At 44.1% G+C, this 16,819-nt stretch overlaps 2 pseudogenes; both read left to right on the top strand.

Moving 5' to 3' along the window:
• The first annotated feature begins 1,722 nt into the window (after positions 1-1,722).
• Positions 1,723-2,886, top strand: LOC148938964 (large subunit ribosomal RNA; annotated as a pseudogene).
• A 4,171-nt stretch (positions 2,887-7,057) lies between these two features.
• Positions 7,058-10,839, top strand: LOC148938963 (large subunit ribosomal RNA; annotated as a pseudogene).
• The last annotated feature ends 5,980 nt before the right edge of the window (positions 10,840-16,819 follow it).

Below are 16,819 nucleotides of genomic sequence, written 5' to 3'. Positions count from 1 at the left end.
GAGATGAGACAGAGACGACACAGAGACGACACAGAGACGACACAGACCACGACACGATACCGAGAGACAACAAAGCGACGGAAACGAGACGACGGAACAGAGACGACAAAGACATGAAACAGCAACAGCGACGACAAAGAGACGACAAAGAGACGAAACATACAAAGAAACGACACAGAGAGATGACCGCGACATAACACCGAGACGACCCAGAGACGACCACGAGACGGCCAAGAGACGACAACGAGACGACGACACAGAGACGAACCAGAGACGAAAACAAGACGACACAGAGACGGCACAGAGACGACACAGATACGGAACAGAGAGACTTCAATGAGACGACAACGCGAGGACTAAGCGATGGCACTGAGTCTAAAACGATTCGACACATAGCCGACGACAACGCGCAGACACAGAGACAACACACCCATGGCACAGAAACGACACAGAGAAGCCATATTAAGAGCTATATTTGTGTATTTTTAAGTGAAAAGTGAATTTTATTAGCCAAGCCATGTACTCCCTACTTTCTGGAGATTAAATAGAACCATTTGTAAATTAAGACATCGCTGGTTGCTTATTTACGTAGGAATTAACACTGAAAAGCCATATTAAGAGCCATATTTGTGATATTTTTAATTTCAATTCCAATGGTTGAGCTACGCCTTTAACTCCCTCATTGAATGATATTAGTGTGACCAACGGATCCGTATGCTCATCGGGTTTTTATTATTGACTTTGGAAAAAACACTGTAAAGACATAGTAAAGAGATCGTTGTTTTTTTTGCTCAGTATAATCCTTTTTTTTCACAACGCCTTGACCACCCTATTTTTAGGAATTGAATTAGTCCAATTTGACAGAAATGTCAGCGTAATTTTGTTATTTTTTTGTTGTAAACTCAACTGAAATGACAGATGATGTTCTATATATGTGAGTTTTTCACTGACAATTCCATTTGTTTAGCCAAGCCTTGACCTCCCTAATTAAAGGGAGGTCTATTAGACCTCACAAATTGAAATCACAATTGATTCAACTTACCGATTACAAACTGAAATTAGTTTAATCGTATTTTGAGTCTTTTCGTTGTAAAAAAAACACAATAGGCATATTGATATCTAGATGTGTGATTTTTTCCATTACAAGGCACGGTTTATAGCCAAGCCTTGACGTTCCTACTTTAGGTAAGGTCATATAGACCTACCTCATAGAACTCCATAAAGATTCTTGTGAATTATTATCAAGGAGCTGTTTTTTCATCGTCTTTTGAGCATTTTCGTTAGATAACACACTGAAAAGGAATATTAAGGGCTATATTTGTTTGTTTTTCACTGAAAATTCCATTTTTTTAGCCAAGCTTTGACCGAACTTACAGAATGTAAATAAAGAGTAACATGTGAAAGTATTTTAGTATTATTGGTCGTATTTTCGTTGGAAAAATTACTGAAAAGCCATATTAAGAGCTATATTGGTTAATTTTTCACTGACAATTACCTGAGGTCACGGCTTGGCGAAAAAAAAGGAATTTTCAGTTAAAAAATCACAAATATAGCTCTTAATATGACTTTTAGTGTTAATTTCCAACTAAAACGCAAAAAATAATATTATTATAAGCTATCATTTTTATATATAATTTGCGTTAAGTATGGATTTTATTTGGTTTGTATTCTATTAGACTTCTCATTGAAAAACTAAAAATTATAGATCTAATTTTGGCTTGTATGGGTGTTTTCCAACGAAAATACGCAAAATACTGTCCCTATCTACTGTCCCACTGTCCCTATCTACTGTCTAGCGAACCCACTGCCAGGGGAACGGGCCTGGTAACGTCTGCGGTGACAAAAGACCCTGTTGAGCTTGATTCTCATTCGGAGGTGTGGAGTGACAGGAGAGGTTTAGCATACGTGGGATATGGTCACATCGGCAAGGAAAAACCACTACTGTCATGGTCACTTAACTTAATCAGTAAAGAGGAGAGAAGGCCCGGTGGGGACGTGTTTGTGGGGTCAAGGGAGTCCACTTGCGGGTGACACTCTCAAATTGTGCTGAGGACAGTTCCATATGGAGAGTTTCAATGGGGCAGTATATCTGTCGAATGATAGCGCAGGTGTCCTAAGGCCCGCTCAGGAAGGATAAAAGCCCCCATTTGAGCAAAAGGGCAAATTCTGGCTAGATCCCGACAGTCAGAAAGAGGGTGGATTGCGAAAGTATGTCCGATCGATCCTTTTGTCTGGAAGAGTGTTAAGCAAGAGGCGTACGAAAAGTTACCACACGGATACCTGGCTTGTGGTGGCCACGCGCTCAGAGTGACGTCGCTTTTCGATACTTCGAGATCGGATCGTCCTATCATTTAGTATCAGTATTTGCCAAGTTTAGGATTGTTCACCCACCTACAAGAAACGTGAGCTGGGTTTAGACCGTCGTGAGACAGGTTAGTTTTACCCTACGGACGTTCAAAGCCGTTACTATAGTAATCCTGCGAAGTACGAGAGGAACCACAGGTTCGGACATTTGGTTTTGCACTTGGTCGAATAGCCAATGGTGCGAGGCTAAGTCCGTTTGATTATACCTTAAAACCTCTGAAGGTAAAATGTGTGCTGGAGTTCACAGCGATACCGTCCGTTTGGACTCACTGCTGACTAAACGTAACTTGGTCCTTGAGCTTTTAGCAATAAATGCTAGTGCTTTGGAGCCCAGTCTCGGTGGCTGCTTGCCCTCGGGTGACTGTGACATGGAAGCTTCAACTATGACAAATTAAAATAGTCAATAAGGTCGAATGAAAAAATAAATTGTCTACGAGTTTGGTCAAAGACGTGTTGTTGTACACGATATAGCAGTAATTTACACTGAAAACTCCTGATACTCAGACTACGACCGTAATATTTGTCTTGGTAGCGGGCGATTCCACCAAAGTCACTTGAATGATGTTTAAGGGGTAGTCGGACTTTACTCATGGGTCTTGAGAGGGATCAAATTAGAGTCCCCAGAAATACAAAATTACGGAGGGACTGTCGAAGCTCAGGGTATTCGTAGCGGACAGTGGGAGGACTCAGCAAGAATGTCAAGAATTCTCTTTATATCTCATGTCTGTGGCTGTGATGGGGAATAAAAGATAGTGCGTTTTCGTTCTCTATGTTTGTTCCAAGCCCTGACTGGACGTGTGTTCTTTTTTTCGCTACGTTTGCGGGTACTCGTTGGGCCCCTGCACTTTCAATTGAATCAGGCCCATTATATCCAGTGAAGTCTTTGGTTTTAGAGTCTAAGCGTGTTTTCCCTTTGTGCGCTTCGCGCACACAGGGAGAGTGTTTTTCAAAACAAGATCGAGGCAGCAGACCTCGAACGAGTCCGTTGATTTTGAATTGAATTTATCAAGTATTTTGGGCAATAGGTTGCATCAAGACTAGGCTGGGTAATTGTAGATAGAGAAAAGCCAAGACAGATAGTCCAAGTAATTTAGAGGCAAATGTTTAAATGGCTAGGGCACGCGTAAATGGCAGGAATATGAATGACTCTCTTATTGGACACATACTTGTCAGGTTAGTTTTTGGAAATGCATGACTGCTTAGAACCTTAGGCAATGCTGATCAAAAATTTATAAAAGAGGCGCACAAAGCAGACCAACCACTGATCTTAAGAATGTTGACCAAACATTTAAATTGACATAGGACCATAAATTTGCTTGAAAGAACAGGCGAATTAATTGTTTAAATCCATTTTTATCTTTAAAATATTACCTATTCATTGACTAAGCTTAGCCCGACATTCTGAAAAAAATTAGGGTTTTTCATACATTTTTTAAATTTTTGTATCATATGCCGAAGACTCTGGGTGGGTGGGTGCCCCTGAATGTTGTCCAAAAATCCTCTCTCAATTTAGACCTTGTCTAAAGACGCCCAGCGTCTCCGGTCACTTTCCCAATAGTATTTAATCATTGTCTTAGCTCAGTTTAGAAAATCTGAGCCAATTTCCACTTTTTCAAATTTAGGGTCACTTGCCTGACACTCTGGGCAAGTAAGGTGGGCACCTTCAAAACTTTGTCCTAAATTCCACACTCGCCTTAGAACTTATTCACAGAGACCTAACACTGTCAATGGTTAGACTGTTGCACTAGCGGTAACCAAGCCATGCTCTACACAGGGTTGCTCTTAACAAAGTGTCCTGAAGGGCCAATACGATTACATTGACCACAGTCGATAGCTTAAAGAAGGGGCTCCGTGCCAAAATAACACATCAGTGTCTGACGATGAACTCTTAAGTCGGCTGTTTGTGGTCTTTAATGTATGTACTGTTGACCCGATACAGAAGGTTTGTTACTTAATTCGATTCGCGCAGTGATAGTATGTGACTATTTCCCGACAACCAATCTCGAAAGTATTTTCCCCGAATGTTGAAAATAATCAATAGCTACACATAGAGTATCTAAGTCTAACGGATACCGCAAAAGTTCTCTGCAGCCAATATTCAAACAAGAAAACCAAGGAAGGGCAGTGAATGAAGACGCTGACATCGAACTGAACAACTCTGTGTGTGGGGTCCGGGTGTCGTAGGGTTTCAAATATTACACTTCTATTACGTGACGGACTGGCACCACAAGGAGGGGAGACTGCGTCTGAATTAGACAAACCCAATAACCCCTCACCCGGCAACGACCCGATAATGAGTTTGCGCGTGTGAGCTAGGTCTGTAGAAAGGTTTGGGTGCTGAAGGGAATGGCGGATGGGTGTTTTCGATGGTTATTTTTGATTAAGCTACAGAACGATACTAAGTACTTAACAAAATAATTTTGATAATTTTTTTTGATCGCTATTAGAAGATGGGCACGATGTATCTCTCAAGAGTAGAGTTAGAACTAAAAGGACTGTGAGGCACGTGGAGATCCAGAGCCGAACACGCGCGCCACAAGAAGACTCAGCACGTCCCCCCTGTCCAAAAAGACATGGTAACCGCTGAACCCCGTCGGTGGTTGGGTGTGATGACTGTAATGACCCCCATGAACCTTGACTCCCTAGGCAGAACAATTCAGGCGCGTTCCTCAAGTTAGTAAAGGCCATGTTGCCCCACAGCAATACAATCCAACCGCGGTAATTAGTTATTTAGACCTACGTACGACACAACCGCGCCGCATTCGGGTCACGCGGGGTGGTGGTGAAAGCTGATAAAACTTGATCCGTTAGAGTAAGTAAAATTCTTAACACGGTTACCGTAGATGAAACTGCGGAAGATTCATTATCGTTTGATCAAAGAGAGGGAGACTCTTGGCCCCTGTGGTCAGTAGATTGTCTAATCGGTGTTTTTTATACATAGTCCCGTGTTTGGTGTTTGAGGTGCACCAGGGGGTTATCCACATGTGGAGGATTACCCTTTTGCAGCATCGGTCAGGGGGGCAATTCGTTGAACCAAGGGAGTGTTCAACGGAGTCGTGAGGACCTAGAGGATTTGAGGCCGTACGTGTGGGGACGAGTAACTCAAAGTTTGGTATCTGACTCCTGGAAAAATTGCGAAACGAGGGACTGTGAAGACTAACTTAGCTGGCTCGGTAGTTGGGGCTCTCAGAGGAGTAGAGCTTGCACATACGGTTAGGGTATACTGTCTCACTGGACTACCTGTGAAGTCAGGATTAGATGATCCAGCACTGAGGTTATCGTTGTTGCCCCAGCAGCATTTTTGTGTGTGGGGGGGCCACGAGATGATAACGGGGTCGTATCTCGAAGTCTTGGTGTCTATATCAATTACCAAGATGGCAAGAGTGCTTCTTGAAGCAACAAGAGAGGTTATGTTGCTTTAGAATTGGGGCTCTCTGAAGAGATGAGCTTGCAAAGCTGGTGATAAATCTTTGTAGGTGTGTATTTGTGCCAAAGTCATTTCCTCTGAAATGGTGTGCAGTAGAGTACGAACACTGTTGAAGGTGCTGACACAGCACCAGGGTGGTGGATCTCGTGACGCACTCTCGCCAAGACCGGCGGTCCATATTTTTGACCGAAGCCTTGAGGGTCGTTGTCAACTGAGCTTCGCTTGATTCCTTTTTTGAGCCAAAGTATGTCGGTGCTATTTCACTACGTCAGCTTAGTTTTTGAACTCAATACTCCAACCTGCTCGAGAATTCTAGAGGTATATTTTATACGTGTGAATTTGTAGTGAAATAGAGTCATTTGGGGTCGAGATTGGCTCTCTGAGTACAGGATACGGCATTCCATACTGCGATACGCCAGGGAGTGAAGTTGAGCTTGCCCCAATATATCGTTGCTGGATGTGTGCAATGGTGCAAGTGTATTGGCCTTGTTTGAGTGAGAATTTTAAACATTCATGAGAATGACACTATATGATGGATCACGTGTCTCATATTGCGTAGTCGATCTCGGAGAGACGCGTTAGTTCATACGAAATGCCTGACACAGGGAACGTCTTTAGTGTGAGCGCAACTTGCATGTAAATAACATGAGCGGGGACTAAGTTTGTCTTAGAGTCTGATGTAGATCGTATCATGCATTGTTGAACATGTCTGCGAGTCTCCTTGATACTCTTTGTTTTTTATTACGGACTATAGAGAATGTCAGCGTTATAGTCGATTTTTGTATCAACTGTTGAGGGTGAGAGGAGTTGGTGAGATGTCTTGGTCTCGTTATGCTGGTCTCATTTGCCCTCTTTTGACTTTGTGTTAGGGAATCCGTGGTACACAGAGTGCAAGTGATCTCACCAAGTATTCATGGCCAAGGGCTATGCCTTTTGTCGATTACCTATTTAATTGTTACCCCAATTGCTGATGGTCACTTGGCTTCTTTTTGGTGGACCGAGAGCAGTGTTCTCAAATTGGGCTGTGCACAGTAGAAGACCAACAATGGGGACGAATCCAAATTCTTTTCAACTAAAACGCTTTGACTGACAGCCTTCGTCACAGGACTAGACTAAAATAACTTTGGTAGTGGAAAATTGGTTTATTTGTTATTAAACTTTTGACTCCAAGGGGCTTGCTGGCACTAGAGGTATAGTGGTGACCAGGTGACTTTGGATGATTTGTTCGAATAACAAACGACCCTGTCAGTTTATATAAAACCCTCCCGGCCTCAGCTAAGGCGAGACGACCCGCTCGACTTAAGCATATCAGTCAGTGGAGAAAAAAAAACTAACAAGGATTACCCTTGTATCGATAAGTGAAGAGGGATAAGCCCAGCACTAAGGATCAATTGATTCCGTCAGGAGGCACTTTTACCCGATGGAGTGTTTGGGAGCCACACAAGACTGTCGCTTGTACAGTCTAAAGTCCTCATGACAGATGCCCAAGTTCCCCGATAGTGTTTCATGACCTTCTGACGAATGAAAGCTCGGCATTCCCATGTCTTGCGAGATTAGAGGTTCGGTTATCATCCGCGCTAAAACGGGTGTTAAAAACCAAACATGCTCAAAGACCAAATTATCACCATATAATCACAGTAATGCGCTGGCCAGTTTAAAATAAAACTTAAGTTAAAAATTGCGTGAAATCCTCCCGGGGTTTGAAACAGAAGGACATTTGAAGCTCGAGCTATCTTTAGGATCATCGGTGCGGGTAGCAAGTGCAGATGTGATCACTGAGGGTAGCTTTGGCTTTTATCTGGTTAAGTTGTTCACCTACCGTGCGCAAAGTGTTTAGTCGCAGAGAGAGTCGTAATCTAAACGTGGCTGGAACGGTGTCAAATGACTCAGTGCTCGTGGTGCTTCGGCTTCAAAATGCTGGGTTGCCGGAACCGATTCAGCCCATAGTCTGGAGCTGGGAGCCTCGGTGTGGGTCTGTTCGGTTAGTTGCGAGGCGGAGAGTTCCTTCTAACCCGTGGTGTAAAATGGACCCAGGATTCGACCTTGGGTGCTAGTAGTAGTTCGAGGAGAATACCGATTGCGTCCGGAACGTAATGGCAGAGCGTTTGATGCTTATGGGAGTTCCGTTGCCTCTGGCGTGGGTGCATCCGAGGGGCGTCGTGAGTCCTGTACAGATTTGACGCACCTCGAGACCACCTGATTGGATCCACACGCGTGTGATCTCTGCATGGCCCGTTTGATGTCAGGGGACCCCCAGAGCGAGGACCGAAGTGAATCTGACGTGAAAATCGATCATCGGAGCTTGGTCTAGGAATGACAGATTAATCAAACCATCTAGTAGCTGGGTCCTCCTAACGTTTCCCACAGGATAGCTAGCGCTCAAGCACAGGAGACGGGAGTCTCATCCGGTAAAACGAATGATTAGAGGCTTTGGGGCCATAACGGCCTCAGCCTCTGCTCACATTCTCACGGGGTGAGATGTCGTGCCGACCGTGGTGGTGTGGGTGGCACGAATTTTGGATCCGAGCGCCCAGTGAATTTGGGTAATCAGAACTGGTGCTGTGGTATGATACTCCGGTCCGGTTACAGCTCTCAAACAACGGCATAGTTCCCATCCCACGGACAGTAGATGGGTGCTCCAGACATCAGGACGGTGCCCAGGGAGGGCGGAAACCTCGTAGAAGTGTGTCACAACTCACTTGCTGGAGAAACTAGCCCTTAAAATTGGAGGCGCTTTAGCATTGTGCTGATACCGGACCACCAGTCACAGAGCTCGTCGATCCGGGGTGATCGTCACTGCCGCGCCGGTGAGGAAGGAAGTCACTCTATGTGCGTTGTTGAGTTTGGGCGTCTGCCTGATGGGTGCATCCCGTGTCGCAGATCGGGGGTAGCGGAGCACCTACTCGAGCTATATACGTGATGCCAGATGGGGTGTCGGGGTCTATGTGACCAGATGATTTACCGTTGCCAGTGGGTACTCAGCCCTCCATTAAATGGTAGCACAGTACATGAATTGTACTAAATAGACTCGACGTGTAGATCTCACCGCTTGAGGCTTATGGAACGGGCGATAATGTCTCCCGTTTTTATTCGTTACGCTGGGTGGGGTACATTTAGGCTCCTAGTATCCGTCTCGTCACCGAGACTTTGCCCGGGGACGCTAGCGGGAATGACAAGCCGAGTGTTATTTTCTGTGTACGTGATAGATTCACACTTGACGTCCGCCACGGAAGGAGAGATTTAATCTTCCGAAGAGTGTTGCACTTGAGTGACGTCCGTGCATACTGGACGGTCCGTGACCCCCATTGTTAGGGCCACGTCTATTCCTTCCACCTGACCGTATAGTTAACTGCGTCAGGTAATAATGATGAACTGCCTCGAGGCGATAGACGACTGGAGGTGAGGGACAGTGTCACAGTGGATCTTGAACTTTGGTATCTGGATATACTCTGACGTGTGAAGGTGTTAGCGTGGGAACCCGATGCGACTGACGAACGACTGTGGCTTGGGTGCTCATAAGATTGCTAGATCCCTTCTCACGCTGTTCGTGGACGGAACAAGTAGTTTATTGAGAGCCGTGCGTCAGCTTTGTGTGGAGCTTCTGTGCACACTGACCGACCACATCATAACTTTCACAATAACGTGTACTCCGACGGAATCTTTAAAACAATGCCGTACGTAGTCGCTATTTAGTATTGATGCACTGTGATTCCTGACCAGTACTCTGACTGTCATTGTAACGAACTTCAACAACGCGTGGGGAAATGGCTAGAGTAACTAAGACTCTCTTAAGGAGCGCAGGTATTCTTTTCTCCTAGTTGTAGCTTCGGTTCTAGGACCTATGTTGCGGTCAAAAGATAAATGATAACACAAAAATATACAACTTCTTTGTCATCTAATTAGTGACATGCACTACTGGATAAACGTGAGTCCGACTATCCATCTCTCCGTTCTAGCCACCAAAGGAACCGGGGACGGGGCCTTTTATTGTGTGAGAGGAAAAAAAACACGGGTGATAATGGTTCGCATGCTCAGTTGTGGAGTGACCTGCGAGGTTCAGACGCAGTGGGATATTGGAACGTCGGCACTGAAATACACCTACTTTCAGGGTCACTTCAAATAAAAATTTCATAGAAGGCAAGGCCATGTGGGGTTGGTTGTGCGGGGTAAAGGGAGTTCAATAACGGGTGACGCTCTCTAACTGTGATGGAGACAGGTCCATAGGAAGAATTACAAAGGGGCAGTCTATCTGTCGAATGATAGCGCAGGTGTCGTAAGGCACGCTCAGGAAGGATAAAAGCCCCGATTTGAGCAAAAGGGCAAATTCTGGCTAGATCCCGACATTCAGAACGAGTATGGATTGCGACAGCATGGCATATCGATCCTTGGTTCTGGAAGATTTTGCAGCACGATGTGTAAGAACAGGTACCACACTGATACATGGCTTGGGGCGGCACCGAGTTCTGCGCGACGTCGCTGTTTGATACGTAGAGTTAGGCTCGTACTAACTTTGCGATTAAGTATTAGCCCAGTTTATTAGTGTTAAACCACCACCAGGAACCCGGAGCGGGGTGTATAACGTCGTGAGACAGGTTTTTTTGAAACAACAGACGTTCAAATCCGGTGCTCTATTAATCATGCAAAGGAAGAGAGTAACCGCAGGATCTGACATGTGGTTTTGCTCTTGGTCGAACGGCCCATGGTGTGAGGCTACGTACGTGTGATTACACCTGACAGCCTCTGAAGGTCGACTCTGTGCTGGATTTCACAAAGAGATCGAGCGTTTGGACTCACTGCTGGCTCAACGTAACATGGACATTGAGCTTTTAGCAATGGGTGCTAGTGCTTCGGAGCCAAGGTTCGGCGGGTGCGGGCCCTCGGGAGACGGCGACTGGGAAGCTTCACCGTCGACTCAATCACATCGTCAATCAGGTTGCATGACAAAATCCCTTGTAGACGCCGTGGGGCCAGGCCGGGTTGGTGTGAACGATCGAGCAGTAATTTACACTGCAATTTCCTGAGACTCAGACTACGACCGGGATAGTTGTCTTGCTAGCGGGCAATTCCCCCAAATTCACGTGAATGATTTTTAAGGGTTGGTCGTAAGGGACTAATGGGTATCGAGAGGAAAAAGGGTGGAGTATAAAGTACTAAAAAATGAAGGGGGTCATTCGAAACCCATTGTATGGGTAGCAGAAATCGGGATGACTCGGCAAGAATGTCAAGACTACTAGTTGAATATCATGACCCGGTCTTTGACCGGTAATAACAGATTGTCGGTTTTCTGTATCTATTTTGTTGAAAATCCATGTATTGAAGGTTTTTCTTTTTTTCGTTACTGAGGCGGGTGCTAGGTGGTCCCCAGCACTTTAAATTGAATCAGGCACATTATATCAAGTGAAGTCTTTGGTTTTTAGAGTCTACGCGGGTTTACCGTATGTGCACTTCGCGCACATAAGGTTAGTTTTTTACAAAACATGAGCGAGCATGCAAACAACGACCTAGTCCTGTGATTTTGAATTGAATTTATCAATTATTTTGGGCCAGATGTTTCAACAATACGAGATTAATGCATTATTGAGAGATAATTTTAAAGACAGTTAGTCCAAGTAACTTAAAGTCAAATGTTTAACTGGCATCAGTACGGGCAAATGGCAGGAGTACGAAAGACTCTTTTATTGGATACATACTTGACAGGCTAGTCTTTGGAAAGGTATGACTCCTTAGAACCTTAGGTATGCTGATCGAGAATTTATAAAAGAGGCGAAGAGAGCACACCAACCAATGATCTTAAGAAGGTTGACCAAACATTTAAATTGACATAGGACCATAAATTTGCTTGAAATAACAGGCGAATTATTTGTTTAAATCCATATTTATCTTTCAAATACTACCTATTCGTTGCCTAAGCTTAGCCCGACATTCTGAAAAAAATTAGAGTTTTTTATACATTTTTTAAATTTTTATATCATATGCCGAAGATTCTGGGTGGGTGGGTGCCCCTGAATGTTGTCCAAAAATCCTTTCTCAATTTAGCCCTTGTCCAAGGACGCCCAGCGTCTCCGGTGACTTTCCCAATAGTATTTATTCATTGTCTCAGCTCAGTTTAGAAAATCCGAGCCAATTTCCACTTTTTTAAATTTACGGTCACTTGCCTGAGACTCTGGGCAAGTGAGGTGGGCACCGTAAAAAATGTGTCCTAAATTCTACTTTAACCTTAGAACTTATTCACGGATACCTAAAACCGTCAACGGTTAGACTGTTGCCCTAGCGGTAACCAAGCCATGCTCTACACACATACCAACAATATCTACACAATAAAAAAATTCTCATTTTTTTTTCTCGCCTTGTGCTTCTGGAATATAGTAGAGACCATTGTAAGGAATCATCCAAAGGAGCAATAGAATTTTAGAAAATATATTAGAACGAGATGAGGTACTTTAAAATTTGCAATCCGTGTCAAACAGGGAATTTTCAGACATATATTAAAAAAGTAGTAAGAACCTGTTCTTTTTCTGGTTCTGCGTTTCGTACAGAGTATTTTCAGTCTTATATTAAAAAAGTAGTCTGAACCAGTTTTTTTGGTTGTGCTCAATACTTTTATGAAGATTTTATTGAAAATTACCGGTTTGCCACGCAAAACCAGAAAAAGAACTCCGGAGGGCTAAGTAGGGCTCAGTAGGGCTATTGCCAAGAAACAGATTTTTATTTTTGTTTTCCATTTTCACATGGGGTCCCAATCTAGCTCATGTCCATCGCTTAGCATTCAGGCCTTGACAAATAAAGCCCAGATAGTCGGTCGACTGACTGCCAGTCGAGATAGGCTGGTCGACTGAGACCCCAATTCTGAGCCAGGTGATTTCTACCATTCAGGCTTTTCTGACATTTAGAATCTGACAAACACTTTCTGACATTTAGTTTTTGGAAAGGCATGCCTGCCTATAGAGTCTTAGGCATGCTGATCAAGAATTTAAAAAAGAGGTAACCCAGGCACACAGCCTCTAACCTTAAGAAGGTTGACCAAGAATTTAAAATTGACATAGGACCATAAATGTGCTTGAAATAAGAGTCACAACACTTGTATTAAGCTATTGTTATCTTTCAAATAGTACATCTTTTTTGCCTAAGAGTAGCCCCAACTTTGTAATAAATTTGAATTTTTAATACAGTTTTTAAATTTTTTTGTCACTTGCCAGAGATTCTGGGTGTGTGGGCACCCCAAATTATTGTCCCATATATAAAGGCCCCACTCCCAGCCCAGGTAAGTCGTGTCAAAAAACATCGCTGGAGGACTCATCAGAGTCCCTGTGATTGGTCTGAGGATAATTTAACAAATGCACATAGGATCCAGTGGAGTGAACGTGTTGTACCAGCAGCTTCGTGAACTCCAGATCCTAGATCTTCTAGGACCGTTGCTGAGTGGACACTGCTCTTAGTTGTAGATGGTTCTCGGTAGTGTGGTTACAACTCACGGTGGTCAATGTATCGATCTGAAACGTCATTGGATAGTTCAGTTTGCTCTGTACATAGAGTCCTTTATTGCAAATGCTGTTACTTCGAAAACTTTCGATTGCTTACTGCATGGGCTCTACTCCGAAATAAAACAGATGGTACGTTGTGACTAGGTTCTTGGTCGGAGTATGGTTATGTTCTGGACTTGAGGTACTGGATAACAGAGACAGACGGGACCAATCGTAATGCGACGCTAGAAGTGAAATTCTTGTACCGTTGCAAGACGAACAACTGCGAAATTATTTTCCAAGGATATTGTCATTATTCAAGAGTGACACTTAGAGGTACGAAGTCTATCAGATACCAACCTAGTTCGAACAATACCCTAAGCAAAACATATATCCTTTGCAGTGCCTTGGATCAATAATCTGACCGCGTCCGGGAAACCAATGTGGTTTTGGTACGTGTGACGGATCTTTGCAACTCTTTAAAGGAAAGTTCGTGACTTAATGGCACCATAAGAAGTTGATACTGAATCAGACGGCGACTCAATACTTGAAACCTCACCAGGCCAGTACACGGGACGGAGTGTCAGAGTTAGAGATCATTATTGAGTAATTGTGGGTTGTTGCTGGTCCGGTCGTATTTGGGGTCTTTCTGTTTAGGTTTAATTAAGATAACGAACGAGACACTTTCCTTCTCAATAGACGATGTATCCTAGTGCTGGATCGCTCTTCTTAGAGGGACAAGTGGCGTCTAGCCTTGTGAGAATTGGAAAGAAAAGGTATGTTATGCCCTTGGATATCCTGAGCCGCACACGCGCGACACTAGAAGAATCAGCACGTCCCCCCTGTCTAAAAAGACTTGGTAACCACTGAACCCCGTCGCTGGTTGGGATTGAGGACGGTAGGGATCCACGTGAACCAGGACTTCCGCGGAAGCGCACGTCATGAGAGTGCCTCAAGGCTGTCACTGCCCTGGTGCCCCCCCGCCCTACGAGACTCCCGATGGACTTAGGGCGGGCCACCTATGAACGTCTAGCGCTGTCCGATTGCTGGTAGCTAGGGTGGGGGGTTAAAGGTTTTAAATCTTGATAATGGCTAGGACGTCATAGTCGTTACAAGGTGTCCATAGATGACCTTGCAGAAGGATCATTAGCGTTTGATAAACGAGAGGGAGACTCTTGGCCCCTGTGGTCATTTGTTTTGTCTAATCGTTGTTATTGATACACGTTCCTGTGTTTGGTGTTTGAGGTGCACAAGTAGGTTTTCCGTATGTGGAGGAGTACCCTTGTGCAGCATCAGTCATGGGGGCCATTCGTTGAACAAAAGGGGTGTTCAACGGAGTCTTGAGGAAATGGGGGCTTTGAGGCAGTAATTGTGGGGATGAGTGCCTCAAATTTTTGTTTGGTACTACAGGAAAAATGGCGAATCTATAGACTGTGAGGACTAACTTAAAAGTCTCTGTAGTTTGGGCTCTCAGAGGAGTAGATCTTGCAAATCCTGTTAAGGCAGACAGTCTCAATGGAATCACTGTGACGTCATGATGAGATGAACCAACACTGAGGTGATTGTTGTTGCCCCAGCAGCATTTTTTTGTGTGTGTGGGGGCCACGAGATGATGACTGGGTATTGTCTCGAGGTCTTGGTGTCTGTATCCATTACAAGAATGGAGGGTTTGCTTATGGCAGCAACAAGAGATTGTATCTTGCTCTGTAGTGGGGGCTCTCTGAGGAGATGAGCATGCAAAGCTGGTGATAAATCTTTGTAGTTGTGTATTTGGTCCAAAGTCATGTCATCTGAAAGGTTGGGCCATAGAGGACGAAACCGGTTGGAGTTAAGAACCGAGCACCAGTAGGGTGGAGCCTGTGTCGCACTCTCTCACCTCCCGGCGTGACCCAGTGGTTCACGCCGACGTGATTGTCTTGGTCAAAGAGAGGCAATTGATTCCTCAGTTGAGCCAAAGTCTTGCACTACGATTGCTATAATGTAGCATCAATTTCTCAAGCACTAAGACAAACTTCTCTTTAACTATCGAGGGATATGTTCGAAGGTTGTCTTCGTAGTGAAAAATAGACCGTGGTGGACGAGAGGATATAACTTATACCAGTAGAAGTGATTCCACTCATCGCGAATCTCGAGAATGACTGGGCGCTTGCCCCAAGCGATAGTGGAGGTAATGGTGCAAGTGTTAACGAGACGGTTACGGTTGTGAGTAAGACGTTGAAACCGTAATTAGAATGACAAGTGATTAGGGATCTCAAGTCTCAAATTACGCATAATACCTCGGATAGACTCGTTAGTCAAATCGACATGCAGGACACCTTGACAGTCTATAGAGGGCACTCATAGAGCAGGTAACGCCGGTGAGCTTGGACTACGTTTGACTGAGAGACTTGTGTTGCTATTTATCTGTCTTGTTGAACTTGACTGAGAGGCTCAGTGCTACTATTTGTTTTTGATTAAAAAATATAGATACTGTAAGCGTTCTCTTACAGGGTTGTGTCAACTGTTGATGTTGAGAGGATTTGGTGAGATGTATTGGTCTCGTTATGCTGGTCTCATTTGTTCTCTTTTGGCTGTGGGTTAGGAAATCTGTGGTAAAAAGAGTGCAAGTGATCTCACCAAGTATTCATGGCCAAGGGCTATGCCTTTTGTGGATTACCTATTTAATTGTTACCCAACTTGCTGATGGTAACTTAGCTTCTTTTTGGTGGAACGAGAGGAGTGTTATCAATATGGGCTGTTCACAGTAGAATCCCAACAATGGGGATGAATCCAAATTCTATTTAACTAAAACACTTTGACTGACAGCCTTCGTCACAGGAATAGACTAAAATAACTTTGGTAGTGGAAAATTGGTTTATTTTTTATTGAACTTTTGACTCCAAGGGGCTTGCTGGCACTACAGGGTTAGTGGTGACCAGGTGACTTTGGATGATTCGTTTGAAAAACAAATGACCCTGTCAGTTTATATAAAAACCCCCCGGCCTCAGCTCAGGCGAGACGACTCGAGACCGCGTTGTGATCAGCGGAGCTTTTAGAGATATAAAAGGTTCTATAATCTGTCATCCTCTTTTTTTCTATGTGCATGCTGGAAATATAAGTTGATCAAGTCGTGTCGTACAGTGGCTTGTCTAACTACGATTTATGAATAACATGTTTGCATGGACCCGCAAGAGTGGTTTAGCAATGCTTTTAGCTTTTAGCAATGGGTGCTAGTGCTTCGGAGCCAAGGTTCGGCGGTTGCCTGCCCTCGGGAGACGGCGACAGGGCAGCTTCACCTGTCGCCGGTGAATAATTTACAATTTTTTATAGTAATTAGCAAAATTACAATTAACACAGGATATTCAGCTGCCTGAAGTATAAAAGCAGAATGGGCAGTTGTAAAAAATTTATCAATGTTGACTGTCTCACTTCCAAAAAGAAATCGACTCGGGATAAAGCAAAATGTCTTCAAGGGACTTCACAAAATATGTTTAGACATGATGTTGAACAAAATGGCTGTCTATGTAGTGGATAAGAGTGAAACCACAATATGGTTTTGTATTGCCTCAATTAATTTTTCTATAGATTG

This window comes from Artemia sp. Qi Xiang Cuo, unplaced genomic scaffold, assembly GCF_049724085.1.
Source record: "Artemia sp. Qi Xiang Cuo unplaced genomic scaffold, ASM4972408v1 HiC_scaffold_23, whole genome shotgun sequence".
NCBI classification, from domain to species: Eukaryota; Metazoa; Arthropoda; class Branchiopoda; order Anostraca; family Artemiidae; genus Artemia; species Artemia sp. Qi Xiang Cuo.
This window is presented reverse-complemented; position numbering and strand designations above follow the sequence as displayed.